The sequence below is a fragment of the Bos indicus x Bos taurus genome, chromosome 3, assembly GCF_003369695.1.
Source record: "Bos indicus x Bos taurus breed Angus x Brahman F1 hybrid chromosome 3, Bos_hybrid_MaternalHap_v2.0, whole genome shotgun sequence".
Classification (NCBI taxonomy): domain Eukaryota; kingdom Metazoa; phylum Chordata; class Mammalia; order Artiodactyla; family Bovidae; genus Bos; species Bos indicus x Bos taurus.
Genome location: NC_040078.1, coordinates 31,756,548 through 31,782,928, shown reverse-complemented (window position 1 = coordinate 31,782,928; position 26,381 = coordinate 31,756,548). Strand labels below are relative to the sequence as shown.

The window sequence follows — 26,381 nt, the reverse complement described above, 5'->3', positions numbered from 1 at the left end:
CCTGCAATCTTGATTCCAGCTTGTGCTTCTTCCAGCCCAGCAGTATTATTTGATAAAGAGTTTTACTAAAAAAAAATTTAATGACCTTGGAAAAATAAGATAGCATACTTTTGAGAGGTGGAGGGAAGCAAGATTCAGAATTGCAGCTCTGTACCTTCTAGTGTCAAGCAGTAAACCTAGTCTTGAGAATGGTTCATTCTGGACAAACGTTACTAAGTAGTTCTTAAGTGTTTGACTTACTGAACTTCTAACGTACTGTAAGAATAGAATAAATAAAACCCCTTTTGAACCCACATCCTCTTTGCGTTGTCATAGTGGCCACCCCATTTCTCTATTCTTTAAGCAGACGCCTCAGAAAAAGTCATCTAATGTTTCCAGTTTGCCATCTCCCAGCCTTGAATCTAGTCCGGCTTTTGGCCTAGGTTATTTCACTGAAATGGTTCATCAAGTCTCCAGTGACCTCCAGTGGTCAGTTCTCAATCCTCATCTTACTTGACTTGTCAACAGCATTTAACAGTTGATCAGTTCCTTTTCTTTCAAATAGTTTCTTTTTGTTCCAAGAAACCACATATTTGGCTTTCCCCTTACCTTAACGGCTGTTGCATCTGGTCTTTCTTTGCTGGCACCTCTCTCTATGATTTATTTTAACTTAGTATGGTGAATTGGGAGAAGGCAATGGCACCCCACTCCAGTACTCTTGCCTGGAAAATCCCATGGATGGAGGAGCCTGCTAGGCTGCAGTCCATGGGGTCGCTAAGAGTCGGACACGACTGAGTGACTTCACTTTCACTTTTCACTTTCATGCATTGGAGAAGGAAATGGCAACCCACTCCAGTGTTCTTGCCTGGAGAATTCCAGGGACAGCGGGGCCTGGTGGGCTGCCGTCTGTGGGGTCGCACAGAGTCGGACACGACTGAAGCGACTTAGCAGCAGCAGCAGCATGGTGAATTACATTATTTTTAAATTGTGATAGAATACACATAACATAAAATTTACCACTGTAACCATTTTTAAGTGTATCGTTTAGTGGCACTAAGTACATCTACATTTTTGTGAAATTGTTCATCCATCTCCAGAACTTACTTTCATCTTCCCAAACTGAAACTCCATATCTGTTAAACACTAATTCCCATTTCCTACCTCTGGCAACCACCATTCTACTTTTTGTCTATGAATTTGATTATTAACTATTATAGATACTTCATACATGTGGAGTCATACAGTATTTGTCCTTTCGTGACTGGCTTATTTCACTTATTATAGCCTCAAAATTGATCCATGTTGTAGCAGGTATCACAGTTTCATTTAAAGCTGAATAATAGTCCATTGTATGTACATACAATTGTTTGTTGTTGTTTAGTTGCTAAGCCGTGTTCGACTTTTGTGACTCCATGAACTGTAGCCCACTAGGCTCCTCTGTCCATGGAATTTCCCAAGCAAGAATACGGGAGTGGGTTGCCATTTCTTTCTTCAGGGGATCTTCCTGAACCAGGGATCCATCTGGGGTCTCCTGCATACGCAGGCAGATTCTTTACCTCTGAGCCACCAGGGAAGCCCCATGAACATACGACATTTTGTTTATCCATTCATCTATTGATGGACACTTGGGTTGTTTGCACTTTTGTCCTATTGTGAATAATACTGTTGTAAACATGAGTATACTACAAATATGTGGTTGAATCCCTGCTTTCAGGTCTCTTAGGTCTATACCCAGAAGTGGAATTGCTGGATTATATGGTAATTGTATTTTTAATTTTTTTGAGGAATTGCCATACCTTTTTCCACATTCCCACCAGCAGTGCACAAAGATTGTAATTTCTCCACATCCTCACCAAGACTTGTTTTCTGGTTTCTTCATTTGTTTTGTTTTTGTAATAGCCATCCTAATGAATATAAAGCAGTATTTCATTATGGTTTTGATTTACGTTTCCATGAAAGGTAAATGAGCCTTTTCATGAGCCTCTTGAAAGTGAAAGAGAAGAATGGAGAAGTTGACTTAAAAGTCAACATTCAGAAAACTAAGATCATGGCATCTGGTCCCATCACTTCATGGCAAATAGATGGGGAAACAATGACAGACTATTTCCCTGGGCTCCAAAATCACTGCAGATGGTGACTGCAGCCATGAAATTAAAAGACGCTAGTTTTGGAAGAAAAGTTATGACCAACCTAGACAGCTTATTAAAAAGTAGAGACATCACTTTGCCAACAAAGGTCAGTCTAGTCAAAGCTATGGTTTTTCCAGTAGTCATGTATGGATGTGAGAGTTGGACTATAAAGATAGCTGAGCACTGAAGATGCTTTTGAACTGTGGTGTTGGAGAAGACTTTTGAGAGTCCCTTGGACTGCAAGGAGATCCACCCAGTCCATCCTAAAGGAGATCAGTCCTGGGTGTTCATTGGAAGGACTGATGCTAAAGCTGAAGCTCCAATACTTTGGCCACCTGATGCTAAGAACCAATTAATTTGAAAAGATCCTGATGCTGGGAAAGATTGAAGGCAGAAGGAGAAGGGGACGATGGAAGATGAGATGGTTGGATGGTATCACTGACTCAATGGACATGAGTTTGAGTAAAAACTGGGAGTTGGTGATGAACAGGGAGGCCTGGTGTGCTGCAGTCCATGGGGTCGCAGAGTCGGACATGACTGAGTGACTGAACTGAATAAAGCAATGTTGAGTATCTTTACATGTATATATTATCCATCCGTGTATCATCTTTGGAGAAGTGTCTATTCAAGTCCCTTCCCCATTTTGTTTGGGCTTTTTTTGTTGTTGTTCAGTTTCAGCAGTTTTTATTTTGAATATTAAGCCCTTATCAGATATATGATTTGCAAGTACTTTCTTCCAGGTAGCCATTTTAAAGTGTTGGTTGTGTCTCTTTATGCACAGAAGTTTTAAATTTTGATGTAGTCCAATTCATCAGTTTTTGCTTTTGTTGTCTGTACTTCTGATGTCATATCCAAAAAATAATTGCCAAATCCAGTGTCATGAAACTTTCCCCTTTATTTTCTTCTAAGAGTTTTATAGTTTCGCTTTTACCTTTAGGTCTTTGATCTGTTTTGAATTAATTTTCATATATAGTGTAAGGCCAGAGTCCAATTAATTCTTTTGCATGTGAATATCTAGTTTTCCCAATACATATGTTGAAAAGACTGCCTTTTCCTCATTGGATGGTATTAATACCTTTGTCAAAATTCATTTGATCATTTATATAAGGGTTTATTTCTGGGCTACAAATTTTGATATGTTATATTTATTTTCATTTGTTTAGTATTTTAATTCTGTTCTAATTTCCTTTTTGATTTCTTCCTTGAATCAAGGATTATTTAGAGATATGTTATAATTTTTGGATATTTGGGGATTTTCTTGATGTCTTTCTATTATTGATTCCACTCTGGTCAGAAAAAATACTTTGTGTGACTTAAATTTCTTTTAATTTACTGAGACTTATTTATAGTCTAGATTATGGGGTCTGTCTTTCCCCCGCCTCCCTACTAGCACATGAGATCCTGGTTCCCCTGACCAGGGATCAAACCCACGCTGACCCTCTGCATTGCAAGTGCCGAATCTTAACCACTAGATCACCAGGGAAGTCCCACATGGTCTATCTATTTAAATGTTCCATATGCCCTTATAAATAATATATATCTTGTTGTTCATGAGGTATTGTAAAGTTATCAGTCAGGTCCAATTGATTGGCAGTGTTGTTCCGTTCAGCCGTGTCCTTACTGTTTTCTGCTGCTGTATCTGCCAATTACTAATAAAGGGGTGTTAGCCTCTCCAGCTGTAATGGTAGATTCATCTGTTTTCCTTGCTCTTTGGTCAGTTTTTGCCTCATGTATTTTGACACTGTTGTTGGGCACATACACATTCATTCATTCATTCATTCATGAAAGTCGCTCAGTTGTGTCTGACTCTTTATGACCCCCATGGACTACACAGTCCGTGGAATTCTACAGGACAGAATACTGGAGTGGGTAACCTTTCCCTTCTCCAGGGGATCTTCCCAACCCAGGGATCAAACCCAGGTCTCCTGCATTGCAGGCGGGTTCTTTACCAGCTGAGCCACAAGAGAAGCCCTTGAGGACTGCTATATCTTGGAGAAGTGACCACTTTATCATTATGGATACTAATATACATTATACATTCCTCTCTTTATCCCTGATAATTTTCCTTGCTCGTAAGTCAGCTTGCTCTGAACTTAATATGGCTACTCCAGCTTTCTTTTGATTAGTATTAGCAGAGTATATTTTGCTCCACCTCTTTATTTTTAATCTGTGTCTTTACATTCAAAGTGGGTTTCTTGATCTACTCTGACACCTCTTTGTTTTAATTGGTGTATTTAGACTTTTGACTAATGATTTTAATGTAGCTGGATTAATAGCTACCATAGGTGTGACTGTTTTCTGTTCATTGCCCTTGTTTCTTGTCTTCTACTCTTTTTCTGCTACCTTCTGGTTTTAATTGAGCATTTTTTATTTCTCTTCTCTTACCATATCAGTTACACTTTTTTTTAGTGATTGCCCATGAATTTGAAATGTACATTTATAACTAATCCAAGTCTAGTTTCAGGTAACACTATACTACCTCACAGGTAATACAGGCACTTTATAACAGTTATTTCCAGTTCCTAAAATCCCTTATAACATTGCTGTCATTCATTTATCCATCAGCTGTAATCATCTAATTCATTACTGCTGTTATTTCAAATTATTATCTGTTAGATCAGTTAAGAACAAGAAAAATAAAAAATTTAATTTTACCTTCATATATTCTTATTTGGTTTCAAGTTTCTGGCTTAAATTATTTCTCTTCTTTTCAAGAACTTCTATTAACATTTGTTACAGAGCAGATATATAAAACAACAGATTCCCCTGAAATTTTGTTTGAGAAAGTCTGTATTTCTCTGTCATTTGAAATATCATTTTGCTGGATTTACAGAATTGTAGCTTTGTGGGGGTTTTTTCTTTCAATGCTTAAACATTTCACTTTTTTCTTCTCATTTTTGTGTATTTCTGAAGAGGCATCTCATGTAATTCTCATCCTTGCTCCTCTAGAAGTTGTGTTTTCCCCCCTCTGGCTTCTTCAACATTTTCTCTTTGTCTTTGATTTTCTGCAGTTTGAATATATTCCTAGGTGTAGATTTTTTGGTGTTTATCCTGCTTGATGTTCTCTGTTTGGTATCTGTCTTCTGTTAATTGTTTAGTAGCTTTTTTCTTCCTAACTCTTCACTCCTTTTAGGCCCTGTATTTAAATGTATCTGGAAGATAACTAATTCTTACCACTTCCACTGGTCCATGTTGCCATCTTCTGGGTTTCATTTGCCTTCAAATAGTTCTCCCTGCTTTTGCCCTTGATCTCCTCCTTCCTTTCACCACACAACAGATTAGAGAAATCTGTCTAAAATTTCAGTGGGAACTTGTCATCCTTTGATCAGAACTATCCTGTGACTTACCTTGTCATACCAAGTAAAAGCCACTGTCCTTATGGCCTGAAAGCCCATATTTAGCTGTTTCATCTCTTACCTTACCTCCTACTAATCCTCTCATCATTGCCCTCCAATTAGGGTGCCCTCCTTTCTCTATAGATGTCACCAGGCATCTCAAGACTTTGCCATTTCCTTCAGATGTCCACATGACTCTCTTCTTTACCATTGCGTTTAGGTCTTTACTCGAATATCACTTTTTTCATACTACAAATCTTCATGCCCTGTGAACTCCCTGTACCCCCTTTCATGCTTTATTTTTCTCCAGAATAGTTTACCAGCTGACCACTGTCTGTCAGGAGAGAGCATGGCACAGTGGAGAAAATGGTATAAAGCCAGTTCGGCTGGAGCATGTAGAGTGAAGAGGGAGCACATTGTGAGATAACGCTAGTGTGGGAATTAGGGACCAAACTCTGGCAGACTCTTGCAGGCCATGTCAACATATTTTGACTTTATCCTAAAGGGTGGTGGCAGATCACTAAAGTATCTTAACCGGAGGGATTTGGGAGGAGGGTCACTAACATGATGAAATATGTCTTTTTTATAAAGATCATTCTATTTTCACTGTGGGAGGAAGAGTGGAGAGGGGAAAATTGGATGTGAAGAGACTCGATAAGAGGCTATTGCAGTGATCTAGGTATAAACCTATGGTAGCTTAATCTGTTAGGGTTTTCATGGCCATACAAAAAAAGAATGTTTGGAACTGATTCTTACCATGAATTCCATTTATAAACCTAGGTGGTTCAGCAGTTCATAACTCTTAATTGCTAAATTAGGATCTCCCATTTATAGAATCCCCATTTGGTTCCATTACAAGAAAATGAAATCTCTCACCCAGTGTTACTCTTCTTCAATATAAAAATCCTAGAAACTAAAAATCAATATTTATGTATTTTTTTTCAGAGTCTACTAAATTTTTTATTAAAATGGAGATTCCTAGGTAATAATTTGGCAAGGACTTTTGGGGGTAGACTTTCTCAATTTAATGTAAAAAAACTTCTTTGAAATCTTGCATTTGTCTCAAATTATATTCCAATTTTGCATGTAATTTTACCTCCAATTTGGGTCTTGGTGGGAATAGTACACTCAAGAATCATTGCTGCTTCCACTTTATCCCTTTTATATGAAAGCTTAGCATTTGACACTACTGGTAAAAAAGCATATTGACATATTTAGAGCAATGATTTTTATTTTATGTATTTTTTGTGTATTTCTTAGCATTATACACAAAACACAATATCCCCTGATTAAGTTTAGTTCTTATTTAATGGTCCGTTTTTAGACCTGATCAAATTGATTGTCTCGTGAAAGCAAGCTTTAAATAATTTCCTTATTATATTCTTCTGAACTCCTCTTATCTCAAATATAAAGAAGTTGGTTAGGACTAAGACTGTCCTCAACAGGAAATTTTGAAGACAAAGGTGTCTGTGTGTGTGTTATTTCTTGTCACAGAGCCAATGCTCTGCCCACAGGAACCTTCAGAGTTTCTGCAAATCAGAAATTCATGACAACCTGGCCATGCTAAGATAGATTTGAAGTTCTTAAAGCAAACAGACTAGTAAATTAGAATCTGAGCAGTGGTTTTCTCATGTGGCAGTGTTTTCATCAAACCAAAATGTTGATACTGTGTTTTTACTTTAGGAGGGGAAAGCATTTAACTTCTCCCATGTTTTAAGCATTTTGTACCTACTTAAAATATGTTATTTTGTTTAATTATCAGGAACCAGTATCTTAATCCAGCTTTGTTTCCCTAATAAGGAAATTGTATATTAACAAATAACTTTCCCAGGCTCACACAGGGATCCAGATATGCCAGGGGTTTCTTTTGATCAGGGGTTCTTAGTTTGGGTTCCTTTGTCGCCTCTTCTCTCTGTGTGCTAACAGTTTTCAGAGAACTGATGACCCTTCAATTCAATAAAGTTCAGAATCAGTAAATTTTATTATGCTGCCTCCTGATTTGGGGTTCCTAATCTGACAGTGCTGTGCACTCTTGTGTTGCATTACCTTTCCACAGTTCTTTTCCAAATACCAGTAACTCTAATTACAGTAGTAAAGCAGTGAAGTAGTAGTAAAGTGTAGTAGTTGTTTTTTAGCCAGGCACTGTGCTAAGTGCTATATATATGATTTATCTGACTTGGTGTTCACAACAGTGTTGCGGAACTATGTCCCCTTACTTTAAGGCTAACCCTCTCTGTGTCTCAAATTCCAGCCCCATTCTTTGTTTTCCTGACTGGACTTCCTGCTCCAATTTCTCAATCCTTTGTTCCTACCTACACACTTCTCATAGAAGTTGGGAGATTTTTTTTTTTTTTAATCTTTTTTTCCCTCGAATTATCTGTTGAAAAACCTTAAGTGGCTTTCTTCCTCTGATAGGGAAATTTCAGGTCTTTTATCTTACAGGGTCTTTGGTAGCTTGCTAGCCTAATCACTGTTTAAACCACATATGTACTCATTCTTTCCCCCTAGCTTTATCCCAGCTGTTCATTGTAAATGCTCAAACCACCTGGACTCTTTTAAAATAATTTTTTTATTAGGCTTTTCATTATCTTGAATCTACACCTTTTTTTCCCATGAAATTCCATATCTGTAGTGAATTCCTACCCCAACCCCTTCCCCTTTGTTGCTTTCAAGAAATGTATGTAAGGCATACAGTAAAAATCTTTCCTTGTCCCCTAATTCCTCAGTTTCCTTCCAGAGGTATTCCATGTATTTACAAGTATCTATGCACATATAAGAGTAGAGGTGATTTAGCGTTTTAGAGTGTGAACTTGGGATCCAGGCTGCCAAAGTTTGAAGTGTGGATTCTCTTACTGGATGTGTGGTTTGGGCAAATTATAGTACCTACCTCATTAAGACTTTTGTGAGGATTTTTCATGGTAGTGCCTGGCATGTGGTAAGTTCTCAGTAAATATATGCTGTTAATATTGTTTTGTTGTTGTTATGTAACAAAGCAGAATACATTGGAAAGAGAATGGCATTTACTGTCAGGATAAGTTTGAATAGAGCTTCCTAGTTACTTTGCACGTAAGTCGTTAACTCAAGTTAAACCTTAGATGGTTTCCTTATCTTTATAGTGGGGGAAATCATATACAGTTTTGATATGGTAAACTAAAACATAAAGAGCTTTGTACATGATAAAATGCTCTATAGAGGTTATTGGTCACATCGTTTTACTTTCCCTTCTAGGAGAGATCACAACATTTCTGTTGGTTTTAAGAAGTGAAGTCTCTAAAGATTTCAGAAATTTGTGACAGGTATGCTGTTTTGCTCTAGAAATTATTTTAAATTCATGTGCATGCATGCTAAGTCACTTTAGTCATGTCCAATTCTTTGCAGCCCTATGGACTGTAGCTCACCAGGCTCCTCTGTCCATGGGATTCTCCAGACGAGATACTGGAGTTGCCATGCCCTGCTCCAGGGGGTCTTCCTGACCCATGAATCGAACCCAGGTCTCTTATGTCTCCTGCATTGACAGGCAGATTCTTTACCACTAGCGCCACCTGGGAAGCCTCTTTAAATTCATGTTTTTTTTTTTTTTAATTTGCTATGACTTGCTTTAGTGTTAGTCTTAAATTTTCAGATTATGGTTATGTAATTTATATGGCAGTGCCCTTAAGGGAATAACATTAGAGTAAATATCTCTATTTATGGAAATGTCAAGATTCTGACATCAGGATTCTATAACTGATATACTTAGCATAGATTAGTAAAGTTAACTTAGTAAGACTTATCTTTTAAAGAAAAATCTTTTGGGGGCAACATAGAAAGTATTAGTCACTGCCTATAAAATTTTCTTCATGGTTTACAAATGTTTTATTTGCCTGTAATGATAACAGTTGCTGAAGAATATTCATCTAAGTAGATTATACTACATATAAAAAGCGGTCCACTCTGATGTACTTTATGATGATTTACTCTGTTGCTAAAAGAAGATAGGTATTCCCTCCTTTTTTTTTTTTTTTAGGGAATATTTTTGGATAGAGTGATAGTCTCCCATATTCTGTTTAATAGTGTCATTCCCAGATTCTTCGTAGTCAGTGTTCTAGTCAGAGTTTAGTAAATAGTAGAGCAGGATTCTAGTCAGGCAATATGGATCCTAAGTTCAGACTTCTGAACATTTCACCATAATGCTGTGAGAAGGAGAATGACTATGAACAATTACCAATGGCTTTGAGAAAAAATGAATAAAAGAACTTTTGGAAATGAAAAATACAAATACAAGTTTTAAATTCAATAGATAGGTTTAACAATAGATTAGGGAATTCATGAGCTGGAAGATGACCTGAAAAATAAATTAAGCAAAATGCAGAGACACAGATAAAGCATATGTAAGAGAAGAAAAGAGAATTTGAAAATTGGGGCAGAGATTGCTAAATTCCCTTGATTTCTTTTTCCATCTGAGTAATCACTATTAGTCGGAAGCTTTGCTCTCCAGCTATAGCTTCCATCTCAGTGTCTTTCTGACTGTGTGTCAGTTTCAGCAATTTGGATGCAAGTAGAAGTTCTGCTTTCTGGTTTATGCCTGTAAGAAGAGAGATGCGCCAGCTCCATCCTCTTCCTTCCCATAGACTGGAATGTGGGCATGGTAGTGGACTGTTTAGCTCTGTGGCACAGGGCAGTACTCTAAGGATGACAGAGCAACAAGATACAAGAGCTCAGCTCTCAGACTGCTGAGCTGCCAAACCAGTCCTGAACTGTCCCTTTCTACTGTCACGTGAGAGAGGAAAAAAATTTGAATTTTGTTTAAGCCATAGTAGAATCTCTTACTGTATCAGCCCAGTCTCATATTAACCTTAACCAATACAAGAAAAGCATAAGATCTAACAGTTATCAAAGCAGAATACAGATGTGAAGAAAAGTCGAGTAGAAATAATATTTGAAGAGTTTATAATTGAGAATTTCTAAAATTTCAAAAAGGCATAAATTCAAGAAGTGTATCCTAAACAGGAGAGGAAAAAACAATACCTAAACATGTCATAGTTAAATTTGCACAAAATCAGGAATAGTCTGAAGGAGAAGACACATTACCTTCAAAAGATCTACTATTAGACTAGTTTATTAAAAGGAAAAATTGAAACTGAAACCAAAAGAAAAGAATAACTATGGTGTGCTGAGAATAAATAACTATTAAAGTTAAAATATCTTTTAAGAATGTAGGTACATAAAGTTTTCAGAAAAATTAAAATGTTTTACCACCAGTAGAATATCATTAAGAGAAATTCTAAAAGATACACTTTGGGTAGAAGAAAGAGATCCCAGATTGAGGCTCTGAGATACTCATTGGAAAAGAAGAAAGGCTGAAAATGAAAGAGCCAGGCATTCAATCTAAATTAGAAAAAGGACAGAATAAAGAAAAGAAGGAAATAATAGACATAAAAGTAGATATTAAAGAAATATAAAAGAAGCCAACAATGAAGAGTCAACAGAGCCAAAGTTGATTTTTAGAAAAAGTCTAATAGAATTAACAGATCTACTAGGATGCATCAGAAGAGAGACCATAATAAAAGAGATGTAACTACAGATGCTACAAAGATTATTGTAAACGAAACATGTATACTTACTAACACATTTTTTAAGGAATAACTTCAAATGGTAGATTATTGCATTTGTTGCATACTAGTATTAAGTCTTTCAAGACCACTGGTCAAATTTGCCAGAAATTTTACTCTAGATAAAGTAATATGGTTGGATTAAACATTTTAATCCTTTACTTTGAATTTGTAGAGAATATCAAGGGTACAACGAATGGAATAATTGTCTCAGTCATAATTTATTAAAAATTTTAGTAAAAACTTGTTTGGGGATAATTGATGAATGAGTTTCTTTTAGAATGGTAGTATTTATGATCCTTTTTAATATATAAAGAAGGAAGTGTCATTTAGTAAAGAAATGTACTGTGTCAAGTCGCTTCAGTCCCACTCTTTGTGAGATATTGTGACCCTGTGACCTGTAGCCACCAGGCCCCTCTGTCCACGGGACTCTCCAGGCAAGAATACTGGAGTGGATTGGCATGCCCTCCTTCAGGGGGTCTTCTTGACCCGGGGATTGAACCCATGTCTCTTATGTCTCCTGTATTGGCAGGCAGATTCTTTACCACTAGCACCACCTGGGAAGCCCTCAAAGAAATGTAAGAACCTGAGAAGCAGTGGAGACATTGTGCTTTTAAAAGCTTTTCTTCTTTTAAGTTTTCGATGCTGGTTCAAAAAAGTAATGACACAGTACTGAAAATGATCTGTAGTGTTTTCTTTCTTTCTCTTTAAAAAAATATTGTCACCAGCCCTGTAGTTCATATTCACACTGTTCAATTGATTTAGACAGTGTACTTAAAAAAGATGCTGACTTATAGGGACAACTTCCTTATTTTCTGGAGGAGCAGTAGAAATAATAGTGGTCAGGGAGCTCACCTCAGTGCTCTGTGATGACCTAGAAGGGATAGGAGGCTCAGGAGGGAGGGAATATATGTAAGCATATAGCTGATTCTCATTGTTCTACAGCAGAAACCAGCACAGCATTGTAAGGCAAGTATACTCCAATTAAAAATATATATACATATATATATATTTATATATGCTGCTGCTGCTGCTAAGTCACTTCAGTCGTGTCCAACTCTGCGAGACCCTGTAGACGGCAGCCCACCAGGCTCCCCCGTCCCTGGGATTCTCCAGGCAAGAACACTGGAGTGGGTTGCCATTTCCTTCTCCAGTGCATGAAAGTGAAAAGTGAAAGTGAAGTCACTCAGTCGGGTCTGACTCTTAGCGACCCCATGGACTGCAGCCCACCAGGCTCCCCTGTCCATGGGATTTTCCAGGCAAGAGTACTGGAGTGGGGTGCCATTGCCTTCTCCATATTTTTTTATATATGTGTGTGTGTGTGTGTGTGTGTAAACACACACACAAATAATTTGAGTTTAATTCCCAGCTTAAACTGGAAGCTTTCCCAAACGTTAGAATTCTAGCTTCTCTTGAAAATTTGTGAGATATGATAATATTGGAACTGCATTCCTTTGTGGTGTTGGGGAAAATAAAACCATAGACTAAAGAAAAGAAGAATTAGTGGTGGTAACCTCTGTAGATAGGCACTTTGAAGCACACCAACACATAACAAAGTCCTAGACTGATAGACATCTGCAGGCCTAGAGAGCAGCTGGTACAGATTAAAGCAAGCTCCAGGAAGGATTTTGACGGCAGCAGGGGAGAGAAGGGTATGATATTGATAGATTATCTGGCAAGTTTGGGTAGAAAATGTTGGTAGACAATTCCAGAATAAACACATATTATATGAAAAAGGAAATGTAATCTTAGTATATTCTTTTGCTCTGTGTTAAGAGAGCTAGAATTCTCACCTACCATAATAGCAATATCTAAAACTAAAAATCAAGAGATAGGAGTATAAATATCTTACTCAGAAGTATGGAGAACACTCAGAGAAAGAACTAGAAGTTGGAAATAGGTTAAGGTTTAGAGCTTCCCTGATGGCTCAGATGGTAAAGAATCTGGGTGCAATGTGAGAGACCCAGGTTCGATCCCTGGGTCGGGAAGATCTCCTGGAGAAGGAAATGGCAACCCACTCCAGTATTCTTGCCTGGAAAATCACATGGACAGAGGAGCCTGGCAGGCTCCAGTCCATGGGGTCACAAAGAGTTCTGCATGGCTGAATGACTAACACACAGATGCACGCACACACACAAGGAGATACAGTGACTGCTCTTTTTATTATAAGCCTTTTCATAATGCCTGCTAATAGTACTAATTAGCATATATTACTTTTAAGAGAATGTAAGACCTAAAGCCGGGAGAAATGTCAATAACCTCAGATATGCAGATGACACCACCCTTATGGCAGAAAGTGAAGACGAACTAAAAAGCCTCTTGATGAAAGTGAAAGAGGAGAGTGAAAAAGTTGGCTTAAAGCTCAACATTCAGAAAACGAAGATCACGGCATCTGGTCCCATCACTTCATGGGAAATAGATGGGGAAACAGTGAAAACAGTGTCAGACTTTATTTTTCTAGGCTCCAAAATCACTGCAAATGGTGATTGCAGCCATGAAATTAAGAGACACTCCTTGTAAGGAAATTTATGACCAACCTAGATAGTATATTGAAAAGCAGAGACATTACTTTGCCAACAAAGGTTCGTCTAGTCAAGGCTATGGTTTTTCCAGTGGTCATGTATGGATGTGAGAGTCGGACTGTGAAGAAAGCTGAGTGCCGAAGAATTGATGCTTTTGAGCTGTGGTGTTGGAGAAGACTCTTGAGAGTTCCTTGGACTGCAAGGAGATCCAACCAGTCCATTCTAAAGGAGATATCAGTCCTGGGTGTTCATTGGAAGGACTGATGCTAAAGCTGAAACTCCAGTACTTTGGCCACCTCATGCGAAGAGTTGACTCATTGGAAAAGACTCTAATGCTGGCAGGGATTGGGGGCAGGAGGAGAAGGAGATGACAGAGGATGAGATGGCTGGATGGCATCACCGACTCGATTGGCATGAGTTTGAGTGAACTCCGAGAGTTGGTGATGGACAGGGAGGCCTGGCATGCTGCAGTTCATGGGGTCACAAAGAGTCGGAGACGACTGAGTGACTGAACTGAACTAAACTGAAGACCTAAAACTTTTGCAGAGGAAACAGAATGAATACAGATTTTGAAACCATCATTTGAAAAAGGAATAGGACTGCTTATTGAAAAAGAGGTTATGGTTGGGGAAATAGCTGTCCTCAAATATTTGAAGGAGCATAGCCTGGGAGAGTTCTCTTTATAATGTTTAGCATCAGAGGCAGGGGCCCAACAAGTAGCCACTACAGAGAAACAGCAATGTAAAATTATCCAGAAATGGAATGTACTCTGTTTAGTGAGTATAGAGTTCAAAGGAACAGATGACTGTATCTAGAGATGTTTTTAGAGTGAATTGCCACAAAAGAAACGCTTACTGTAGTTCAGGCATTCTGTTGTTAAATACTGAATTCAGTATTGCTAAAATACTGAATTCAGTATTTAACAAGAAAAGACAAAGCCAGCTAGTAATATAGCATGCTAGAAGATTTGCTACATGCAAGAAAAGTGTATTGTTTTCTAAGTTTGTCATCATAATCTGCATAGAATAAAGTTGTATCATTTGTGGTTTGCAGAATTAGGATTTAGGATTTCTTTTTATTGGGATTACTGATTTATTTTGTCTTATTCCTATACTCTTTTCTTTACCTTTCTTTTGTGTTGTTTAGTTTTCACTTTGTGATTCTGGCACTGGTCAAGTTTTCTGTGCTTGTTTTTCCTCTAGTGATTTTTAAGTTATATGTGATTTAGTTATTGATATTATATTTTTCATGCTTTATTTATATTTTTTCAGTATATGGAAAAAGAGAGGCTCAGTATCTTTATGCTCTTCCCAAGAAGAGAAAGACTTTTAACATGCCTTCCTTTCTGTCTTCTCCCAAACTAAAAGGTTGAGATAATCACAGTTTTATTTTCAGATTTTTGTACTTATTTTACAGTGATAATCAAATACTTAGCTATAATTTTTGCTGATATATATTTTTATTATCATTTAGCTCTGATCCTTTACTTTCCATCTGATTTCTTCTTTGACCTGTATATTATTTAGGATTGTGTTAACTTAAAAACATTTGGAGATTATATAATTATATTTTTGTATTGGTTCCTAATTTAATTGCATTATGGTCAGAATGTACACTTTGTATGATTTCAGTCCTTTGAAATTTGTTTAAACCTGATTTATGGCCCAGTATTGTCTGTTCTAATAAATGATCCATATGCAATTTAGAAAAATGTGTAATTTGCAGTTGCTGGGTTTGGGGTGTGGTGTTTTATATATGTCATCTGAATTAAGTTGATTCATTATTTGGTCAAATCCTTAATATATCCTTACTGACTTTGTCTTCCTTTTCTCTCAGTTATTGAATTTGTTAAAATCTAATCCTGATTTTTTGTTTGACTAGTTTTCCCTTTGGTTCTGTTAACTTTTGCTATATATATGTTTTGTTTTGCATTTTAATTTTCATTTTTCCTATTGAATATGTACTCATGTAATTAATGATATTTAGGTTATCCATTATTTTCAGTTTGTCCGTCTGTTCTTTGTTCTTTTGTTTTTTCCTTTCTACCTCCTGTTTTTAGTAGTCAAACCATTCAAATTATTGTGGCTTAAGACAGTAACCAGGCTTCCCGGATAGCTCAGTTGGTCAAGAATCCACCTGCAATGTAGGAGACCCTGGTTTGATTCCTTTATTGGGAAGATCCACTGGAGAAGGGACAGGCTACCCACTCCGGTATTCAATGGCCTTCCCTGTGGCTCAGCTGGTAAAGAATCTGACCTGGGTTTGATTCCTGGCTTGGGAAGATCCCCTGGAGAAGGGAAAGGCTCCCCACTCCAGTATTCAGGCCTAGAGAATTCTAGTCCACGGGATCACAAAGAGACAGGATGGAGCGGCTTTCACTTCAAGACAGTAACCATTTATTATCGTCCATAGTTTCTTGAGTATGGAATTAGGGAATGACTCATCTAGGAAGATCTGGCCCAAGGTCTCTCCTCTGAGTGATGCAGTCAAATGGTGGCTGTCTGGAATTATCTTCTTTGTTGATAGGTCTCACAGCTGGGGCTCCTCTGGCAGCTCTGTCCATCTCTATGGTTTTTCCAAAGTGGCCACTTCAGGGCAGCCTTTTAACTCTGGGCCCAAAGGCATGACTTCAGACTTCAAATAGAGATCCAGGAGGAATTTCTCGCACCCTTTCTAGCTTCAGAAGTCATACAACACCACTTCTGCATAATTTAATTTTTAATTTTTTTTTTTTTTACAATGTATTTATTTACTTTTTGGCTGCACTGGGTCTTCATTGCTTTGCATGGGCTTTCTCTAGTTGCAGCAAGCATGGGTGCTTCTCATTGTTATGGAGCACAGGCTGTAGGAGTGTGAGCTTCAATAGTTTCGGCTTGAGGGCTCTGGAGCACACATTCAGTAGTTGTGTCTGGGCGTAGTTGCTCGAGGCATGTGGGATCATCCCAGACCTGGGATCAAATTCTTGTGCTCTGCATTGGTAGGCGGATTCTGAACCACTGGACTGCCAGGCAAGTCACTCCAGGGTCTTTTATGTAGATTTAATAGCTTCACGGTTTTCTTTAAGGATATTACATTTATTTTACAGTGTTTTATAGATCCTCTTAATTCTGTTTTCTTTGGCTTTTGTTCTGCTGCTTGTTGAATTTATTGCCTTTTGTCAGATTTTACTCAAATCAGTGACTAATTGTCTACTCTTTTTGAGAGTTCCGGCTTGCCTTTTCTATTTCCAGGAGCTTATCTTCTTTCATTTGGTAAGGGGTAAGAAAGTACTGTTGAGCTGAGTTACCTGGTTTTAGAATGTGAAGACTAATTTATAAACTTCATTTGTAAGTATATTATGTCTGATTATTTTATCCCCATATATATCCTCCCCCCAAAGTACTAGTCTTGAGAAAAACAAGAGGAGAAAGTATCAAGGAAGATAATCTCTCAGTGGGATAGTACTATGACTTCATGTTACAGAAACGATTGACTTTCCACTATGATGTATTATGAGGAACGTTGTTTTTTATTTTAGAAAGTTAAGTCTTACCATCATTTCCATATTACTTACCACCATCCCCACCCATCCCCAGTATTTTGTGGTCAGTTGTCAGATTTAAAATATTCACAGCTTCTGTAAATATTTAAATATAACCAACAGTATAACTGCTTGTTAAAAAGTTTCAGTGTTCCTTAATGTAAAACACTTTTTATCCAAAATTTCTTGTCACAACTAAATTTCCTTTAATGAATTTTGTTTCATAACTTCAGTTGTACAGGAGAAATCATTTCATCTTGTAATTAGTTTAAATATTTAAAAACAGTAAAAGCAGGTCTATTTGTATCACAGGGAAAATCATTAAGTTATTTTGTGAAATTTAGAAGTAGTTTTACTGAAGTTTGAAGCATGAAAAAATTGTTATATTATAACTTGGGCCATAGTGTTAGGGATTCAAGATTGACTTAAAATGTAAGCATAGTGTAATGTTTATTCTTATCCTCCTTATTTGTCGGCGAGTCTTAACCAGAGTGAGAAATTTTCTGGTGCTGTGTTGGGAGTGCAGGGCACAGGAGATTTCCATAAAAAGGCATGGGATTTGCTTGGAAGAACGTAGTGGTTTTCTAACTTGGCAGTAATAAGTTAGAACTAACCCCTTTTAAAAAGAAAATATTCATCTACATTATTCCTCATTGGTATTTGTATGTGATTCCTTATCTGAGCTATATTATTATTGTATTTGCATGTGTGCATATGTGTATACATTTATAATCCATGGTACTTGTTTGGTGTAAAGAAAACGATTTTCTGTGCTTACAAAACACGTGAAAAATAACTTTGTAAGTTGACTGTCTTGCTCCTCAAGTTGAGGAACGGGGGCCAAATATTTTGTTGTTATAGAATACCCAAAATAATTTGGCCACGTCTGAGTGCGTTTCCCCAAATGCTATTGCCCTAGGAGGCAATTTGGGAAGCATAAATGAGCCTTGCTATATTAGGATTCCCTCTAAAAAGATACACATTTTTGGATAAGAGAGATGATGAATTTGCTTCTTATTAAAATGACAGTAATCCCCAGACTGAGAATCACTGGGAGCCTGGAAAGGGGGTTAGGGATATGGGGATCTGTCTCTTGTGTTTAATAGTTAGCTTTTTTGCACCCCATAGAAATGAAAGGACTACTTGGTACAGATAAGAGTTAATAGGATTACTAGTATCCAGCACAAACATCTCCCACCTCGTTTATTCCTCAGGTTCCTATTCATCTAGATAGTAAAATGTGGTTGTTTCTCAGAGTTCAGTTCTTAGCTTTCTTCTGTTTTCACTGAATTAATAAATTCTCCTTGTTTGATCTCATCTGCTATGGTTTCAACTACTACCCTCTTTTGTAACACCCACTCCTAAGTCCTTATTGGTTTCTACTGAGCTTCCAGACTTGGTCTGTCAGTTGTTTACCTGCTTTTCCTGTAAGCATCTCAAACTTAATTTTTGGCAGAAAGATTTAACTTTCTTTTTAAATCTTCTTTTATATTTCCTATCTTAATTGGAGGAGGTGTGCCACCAGCCCCCTAAATTGCCCAAGATAGATACCTGAGAATTATCCTGACTGTTCTTCAATCCTCTTAATAAAAGCCTCAGTAATAACCTCTAATCAGCTATGGAGTCTTGTCAGTTTTACCTTCAGAAAAACACTGCCCGCCTTCAGCTGTAGAGCTACTCTACAGGCCTGTGTCATTTCCCACCTGAGCTGTTACAGTAGCTTCCTGCTATTCTATCTCTGATCTCTCTTTTCCTTTGATCTCCCTTATATACTGTATCAGTTTTCTATATTATAATTATATAATATTTGTGTATACATTACTTTTAAAAAAAAATCATTGTTTTCTCCTCATTGCTTACTAGATAAAAAGTACTCTTAACATGGCAAATGCTTTTGTAAGCATAACCCAGTCTCCATACCTGACTTCAATTTCCATACCTTATTTTTAAACCCTGTGTTTTACTCATGCTGAGCTATGCAGTATTCCCTGAATCTTCTGTATTTAATAGTTTGGAGTATTTGTTCACCTGTTTCCTCTGCTTAGAATGCCCTTCACTACATACCTATAACATTCCTCTTTAGCTTTTCACTTAGCTTTTATGTCAGTTCAGTTCAGTTCAGTCGCTCAGTCGTGTCCGACTCTTTGCAACCCCACGAATCGCAGCACGCCAGGCCTCCCTGTCCATCACCAACTCCCAGAGTTCACTCAGACTCTCGTCCATCAAGTCAGTGATGCCATCCAGCCATCTCATCTTCTGTCGTCCCCTTCTCCTCCTGCCCCTCTTCTCTGTTCCTCCATCCTTCCCCAACCCTTTAGTCTTGTCTCTATAGTAACTTTGTTTGCAACTATATTGTAGTTTTTTGTGTTTTTTTTTTTCCCCTCTGTGAGCTCTTTGAGGAAGGAAACAGATATTTTTGTTTTTTGTCCCTGGTATCTAGTCCATATTAACAGACCTGTTACCTGGGAGATATTTTAAAAATATTTGATTCAGAACAAAGCTATTCTTGCTGTCATGTCTGTTACATAGTCTACTAATTTATCCTTACCATGTTGCTTTGTTCCAGCCACTATAACAAATTATCATAGTCTGTGTGGCTTAAACAACAGATTTATTTCTCACTGTTCTGGAGGCTGAGAAGTCCAAGATCAGTGCCCTAGCAGATTAGGTGTTTGGTAAGGACCCACTTCCTGGCTTGTATTTGGTTGTCTTGTATCCTCACATGGGAGAGGGCAGAGAGAAGCAAGCTCTCAGCCTCTTTCAAGGGTATAATCCCATACATGAGGGCTCTGCCCTTATGACCTCATATAATCCTAATTATCTCCCAAAGGTCCCACCTCTTAATACCATCATATTGTGGGGAGAGCTTTAATATAAGAATTTTCAGGGGGCATATTCGGTTTCTAACAGTATGTATATATATATAACTGTTTGGGGGCTTCCCTGGTGACTCAGACAGTAAAGAATCTGCCTGCAGTCCAGGAGACCCAGGTTTAATTCATGGGTTGGGATTATCCCCTGGAGAAGGGAATGGCAACCCACTCCAGTATTCTTGCCTGGAGAATTCCATGGAGAGAGGAGCCTGGTGGGCTACAGTCCATGGGGTTGCAAAGAGTCAGACATGACTGATACTTTGACTTTCACATATAACTGTTAGTCTGAGAAATTTCTTCCCTCTTTCCCATTGAATTTCCTAAATTAATTCTATTGAGCTATAATTTACATGTAATAAAATGCACCTATTTTAAATATACAGTTCAGTAAGTTTCGATAAATCTGTATACCCATGTAACTACCATCATGATCAAGATAGAGCTCATTTCCTTCACCCTGAAAAGTTCCCTTATGCTCCTTTGTAGTCATCACTCCTGCCCTATCACCACTGGTCCCACGTAGCTTTTTGGCACTATAACTGAGTTTCGTATTTGGAATTTTATGTAAGTGGAATCATACAATATTCACTGTCTCATATTTGGCTGATTTTGCTGAGCATGTTTTTCAGATTCATCTACATTACTGCATCTGTCAGTAGTTTCTTTTTATTAGTAGTATTCCATTGATTGGATATGCCACCATTTACCCATTCACCTCTTGATGTATACTTGTATTGTTTCTGGATTTTGGCTAGTATGAGCACCAAGAGTTGAAGTTCTTCCCCCCCACCGCCCCCCCCCCCCCCCCAAGCTTGACTTGTTGAAAAGACTTTTACACACTGAGTTTTTTTAGCCCCTGTATTAATGATCTATTCTTGTGTAACAGATGAACCCAAACCTTATTGTCTTAAAACAACAGTAATTATTTATTGTCCCTCACTTTCTAAGGATTAGAGATTTGGGAGTAGCTTGACTGGAAGAGTCTGGCTTATGGTCTCTTGAGGCTACAATTATCTGAATTAAAGCTTGACTATAAGACAGGCTTCAAAGGCGGCTGGCTCACATAGTTGACAAATGGGTCAGAGGCCTCTTAGAATGGCTGATTGTCCTCATGACATGGTGGTGGTTTCCCTCAAAGGGAGTGATCCCAGAGACAATGGTCCAAGCAATGCCTTTTAGATGATAATCTTGGAAGTCAGATATTGTCTGCCATTTTCTGTTGGTCACATAACCAATCTTGAGTAAGCGTGGGAAGAAACTACACAAGGATATGAATACGAGAGGGAACAACACAAATCAGGACTACCAAGAGGCCAGGATCACTGGAGAGCATCTGAGAGGATGGGTACCACAGTCCCTTTTGTAAAAAATGAATGGAATGTATGTCCATGGTTTTAATTCTGGACTTGATTTGATTCTACTGCTCTATGTTTGTCCTTAGGCTAATACAACACTGTCTTTATTATTGTAGTTTTATAGTATGTCTTGAAATCAGGTAGTATAAGATGTTTTCTTTTTTTCCCCAAAACTGTGGTGGCTATTCTTATTTATATTTTCATATAAATGAAGTCATCTTGTCAGTTTCTACAAAAAGATTGTGATTGTGATCACATTGAATCTGTATATCAATTTGAGGAGACTTGATATCTTAACAATGATATGGACATATCTTATGGCATAGCTCTATAATCATTAAGTCCTTAACCAGACACATTTTGTAGTTTTAATACAGAAGTCTTGCACACATTTTGTTACACTTACCTAAGTATTTCTTATTGGATACTAATATAAATGGTATTTAAAAAATTTCATTTCCAGTTCTTTTCCAGTATATGGAAATATAATTGCCTTTTTTTGTATCAACCTTTTATCCTGAAGCCTTGCTAAATTCACTTCTTAGTCTGGTAGCTTTTTTTTTTTTTTGCATATTCCTTTTAGGATTTTGTACATATAGAATCATGTCAGCCTGTGAAAATAAGTTTCATTTCTTCCTTTTGCATAGGCTTATAGGCTTAAAACCTCCTATGGACTTTGCAGGTAGCACAGTGGTAAAGAATCCACCTGCCAATCAGGAGACTCAAGAGACACAGTTTGATCCCTGGATCAGGAAGATCCTGTGGAGGAGGGCATGGTAACCTGCTCCAGTATTCTTGCCTTGAAAAATGCCATGGACAGAGGAGCTTGGCAGGCAGCAGTCCAGGAGGAGGCAGAGAGTCAGACACAACTGAGCACACGCACAGAGCCTCCTGTATATAGCTTAGTACTGTTGGACGGAAGTGGTGAGCGTGAACATATTGGTAGAAGAAAAAGAGAAAAACGTAGTACCAATAGATGCAGGAAAAGATTGGGAAAAAAAATCTAGCATCCATTCCTGAGAACCCATATAAAAAAGAGTATAGCAAATAGTATAAAGAAATCTGAAACCAAAATGTTTGAGAACACTGACTAGAGTAACCTAAAATGCTAACTGCTTAGAATAGGTAGGGAGTCATAATCTAGAGTCCCCAGCACTTGTACAGAAAAAAAAAAGATACATCTTTATTTTTTACTAACCTCTAAATGTTAGTAAGGTTAGTAAATCAACCCTGAATAATCGTTGGAAGGACTGATGCTAGAGCTCCAGTACTTTGGCCACCTGATGTGAAGAGCCAACTCATTGGAAAAGACCCTGATGCTGGGAAAGATTGAGGGCAGGAGGAGAAGGGGGCAACAGAGGATGAGATGATTGGATGGCATCATTGACTCAGTGGACATGAGTCTGAGCAAACTCCAGGAGATGGCGAAGGACGGGGAAGTGTGGCGTGCTGCAGTCTGTGCGGTTGCAAAGAGTCAGAGGACTTAACAGTAACAGCAACCTCTAAATGAAATTTAGTGTTTGTTTCTATTTTGGATGCAGGCAACAAACCACAGTGGTAATGTTAGTGCCAACTGTGACTTTGTCACTAGTAAATGTTACTTTTAACTTTTCTTGTATTTGTTTGTTTCTTGAGGATAACATATAATTAGGTCTTGCTTTTTTTTATCTTGCCTTTGAATTTGAATGTTGGAATATTAGAATAGATGATTTACATTTAATGTAATGATGTGGTTGCCTTTTAATTCTATCCTGTTTTGTATTTCTCCCATCTCGTCTGTGCTTTTTTGTTTGCTTGTATTTTTCCTGCTGTTTTGTGGATGAATTAATTGTGTTGTTCAGTATTTCATTTTATCTCAGCTCTTGGCTTATTTGCTTGCTTTCTAAGTCACATCAGTCGTACCCGACTCTGTGTGACCCCATAGACGGCAGCCCACCAGGCTCCACCGTCCCTGGGATTCTCCAGGCAAGAACACTGGAGTGGGTTGCCATTTCTTCCCTGCCCTTCTATCCCTGTTATTGCTCTAGTATGTACAGTATGCATCGTTAACATATAATTGAAAGCGAAAGTGAAAGTCACTCACCCATATCCGACCCCATGGAAATTCTTCATACACTTCATGAAATTCTCCAGGCCAGAATACGGGGGTGGGTAACCGTTCCCTTCTCCAGGGGATCGTCCCAACCCAGGGATTGAACCCCGGTCTCCTGCATTGCAGGCAGATTCTTTTACCAGCTGAGCTACCAGGAAGGCCTGATACATAATTACCTACCTTCAAATAATATTACTGTACTACTACAAATATAACGTAAGAACCTTGAACATCATTCTTCCTGTTCCCTTCCTTTCCTATGGTATATTAAGTGAATGCTGGTGAACATTTTTCCTCTCCTCAGTTTTTCTTTCTTTTTTGGGGATCTGAGAGGATTTTTTATTTCACTTTCATTTTTGAGGGCTATATTCATTGTATTTGGCATTCTAGGTTGACCATATTTTTCTTGAAGCATTTGAAAGGTGTATTTTCTTTTGTCTTGCCTAGCTTCTTGAGAAAATCTATATATTTTCATAACTTTGTTCTTCTATATCTAAACTTTTTCTTTGGGCTTCGTGTGATTTTCTCTTTTTGACAACTTTCAGGAATTTGATTATTATGCATTGTTCTTTTCTTTGTATTTATACTAAGGAGAGGATGCATTGAATTTCTTGGATCTATGAATTTATAATTTATCAAATTTTGAAAGTATTTTATTATCTGTTTTATTTTTCGAATTCCCCCCCCCCCCCATTCCAGTTACAAACATATTAGCCTACCTGATAGCTGGATATTGTCCAGTGGTTTTCTTCTTTTTTCTTCTTTTATTTTCCTTCTTCCTTTTCTTTTCTCCCTCCATCCTCCTCTGTCTCTCCACTCTTTACCCTCCTTATCATCAACTTTATTCTATCTTTATCTCAGTTCCTTTGAAGTTTCCTTCTGCAGTGTTTAAGATACTGTTAAGCGCATCAGACATTATTTTTGAACATTGAAAGTTCATTTTGGTTGTTTTTTATGTCTACCATTTCTCTCCTCGTTATATTTTCCTTTAAATCCTTGAGCGTATTTATCATATCAGTTTTAGAGTTCTTATGGACTAATTCCATTGTCTCAGTTCTGGGACTGTTTCAGTTGACTCATTCCACCCTAATTTCAGGTCATATTTTCTTTGTCATCTGTAATAATTTTTTGGATGCTGTGGACATTGTAAATTTTATATTATTGAATGGTGGAATTTTTTTTCTTCTTTAAAAAAATTTTGGACTTGTCCTGACAGGCAGTTTTTTCTATGGATTGACTCAATCCTTTGAAGCTTGTTTTTAAGCTTTTTTTGGAAGCATGTAGAGTATTTTCTTTCTTGAAGAGCTCTCTAGTCTTTCCCATTCTATTGTTTTCCTCTATTTCTTTGCATTGATCACCGAGGAAGGCTTTCATATCTCCATGCTATTCTTTGGATGCATTCAATGTGTATATCTTTCCTTTTCTCCCTTGCTTTTTGCTTCTCTTCTTTTCACAGCTATTTGTAAGGCCTCCTCAGACAGCCATTTTGCTTTTTTGCATTTGTTTTTCTTGGGGATGGTCTTGATGCCTGTCTCCTGTACAAACCAAGGGAACATTTCATGCAAAGATGGGCTCAATAAAGGACAGAAATGGTAGGGACCTAACAGAAGCAGAAGATATTAAGAAAAGGTGGCAAGAATACACAGAACTGTACAAAAAAGATCTTCATGACCCAGATAATCACCATGGTTTGATCACTCACCTAGAGCCAGACATCCTGAAATGTGAAGTCAAATGGGCTTTAGAAAGCATCACTATGAACAAAGCTAGTGGAGGTGATGGAATTCCAGTTGAGCTATTTCAAATCCTAAAAGATGATGATGTGAAAGTGTTGCAGTCAATATGTCAGCAAATCTGGAAAACTCAGCAGTGGCCACAGGACTGGAAAAGGTCAGTTTTCATTCCAATCCCAAAGAAAGGCAATGCCAAAGAATGCTCAAACTACTGCACAATTGCACTCATCTCATACACTAGTAAAGGAATGCTCAAAATTCTCCAAGCCAGGCTTCAGCAATACGTGAACCGTGAACTTCCTGATGTTCAAGCTGGTTTTAGAAAAGGAAGAGGAACCAGAGATCAAATTGCCAACATCTGCTGGATCATCGAAAAAGCAAGAGAGTTCCAAAAAAAACATCTATTTCTGCTAATTGACTATGCCAAAGCCTTTAACTGTGTGGATCACAATAAACTGGAAAATTCTGAAAGAAATGGGAATACCAGACCACCTGATCTGCCTCTTGAGAAATCTGTATGCAGGTCAGGAAGCAACAGTTAGAACTGGACATGGAACGCCAGACTGGTTCCAAATAGGAAAAGGAGTACAACAAGGCTGTATATTGTCACCCTGCCTATTTAACTTATATGCCAAATACATCATGAGAAATGCTGGGCTGGATGAAGCACAAGCTGGAATCAAGATTGCCGGGAGAAATATCAATAACCTCAGATATGCAGATGATACCACCCTTATGGCAGAAAGTGAAGAAGAACTAAAGAGCCTCTTGTTGAAAGTGAAAGAGGAGAGTGAAAAAGTTGGCTTAAAGCTCAACATTCAGAAAACGAAGATCATGGCATCTGGTCCCATCACTTCATGGCAAATAGACGGGAAACAGTGTCAGACTTTATTTTTCTGGGCTCCAAAATCACTGCAGATGGTGATTACAGATGTGAAATTAAAAGACACTTACTCCTTGGAAGGAAAGTTATGACCAACCTAGACCACATATTAAAAAGCAGAGACATCACTTTATCAACAAAGGTCCGTCTAGTCAAGGCTATGGTTTTTCCAGTGGTCATGTATGGATGTGAGTGTTGGACTATAAAGAAAGCTGAGCACTGAAAAATTGATGCTTTTGAACTGTGGTGTTGGAGAAGACTCTTGAGAGGTCCTTGGACTGCAAGGAGATCCAGCCAGTCCATCCTAAAGGAGATCAGTCCTGGGTGTTCATTGGAAGGACTGATGTTAAAGCTGAAACCCCAATACTT

General features: G+C 37.9%; 1 protein-coding gene across 2 annotated transcripts in view; it reads left to right on the top strand.

The window, feature by feature from the left end:
• RAP1A (RAP1A, member of RAS oncogene family) overlaps positions 1-26,381 on the top strand; it is an 86,497-nt gene that overhangs the window by 39,562 nt on the left and 20,554 nt on the right. Inside the window, exon 1 of one of the 2 annotated variants that reach the window (XM_027536175.1) lies at positions 8,672-8,739. The exons of the other annotated variant lie outside the window; for it this stretch is intronic. The gene's annotated coding sequence lies outside the window, so the exon portion shown is untranslated. Of the gene's footprint in view, positions 1-8,671; positions 8,740-26,381 lie in introns of those variants that run through there. 2 annotated transcript variants of the gene reach the window in all.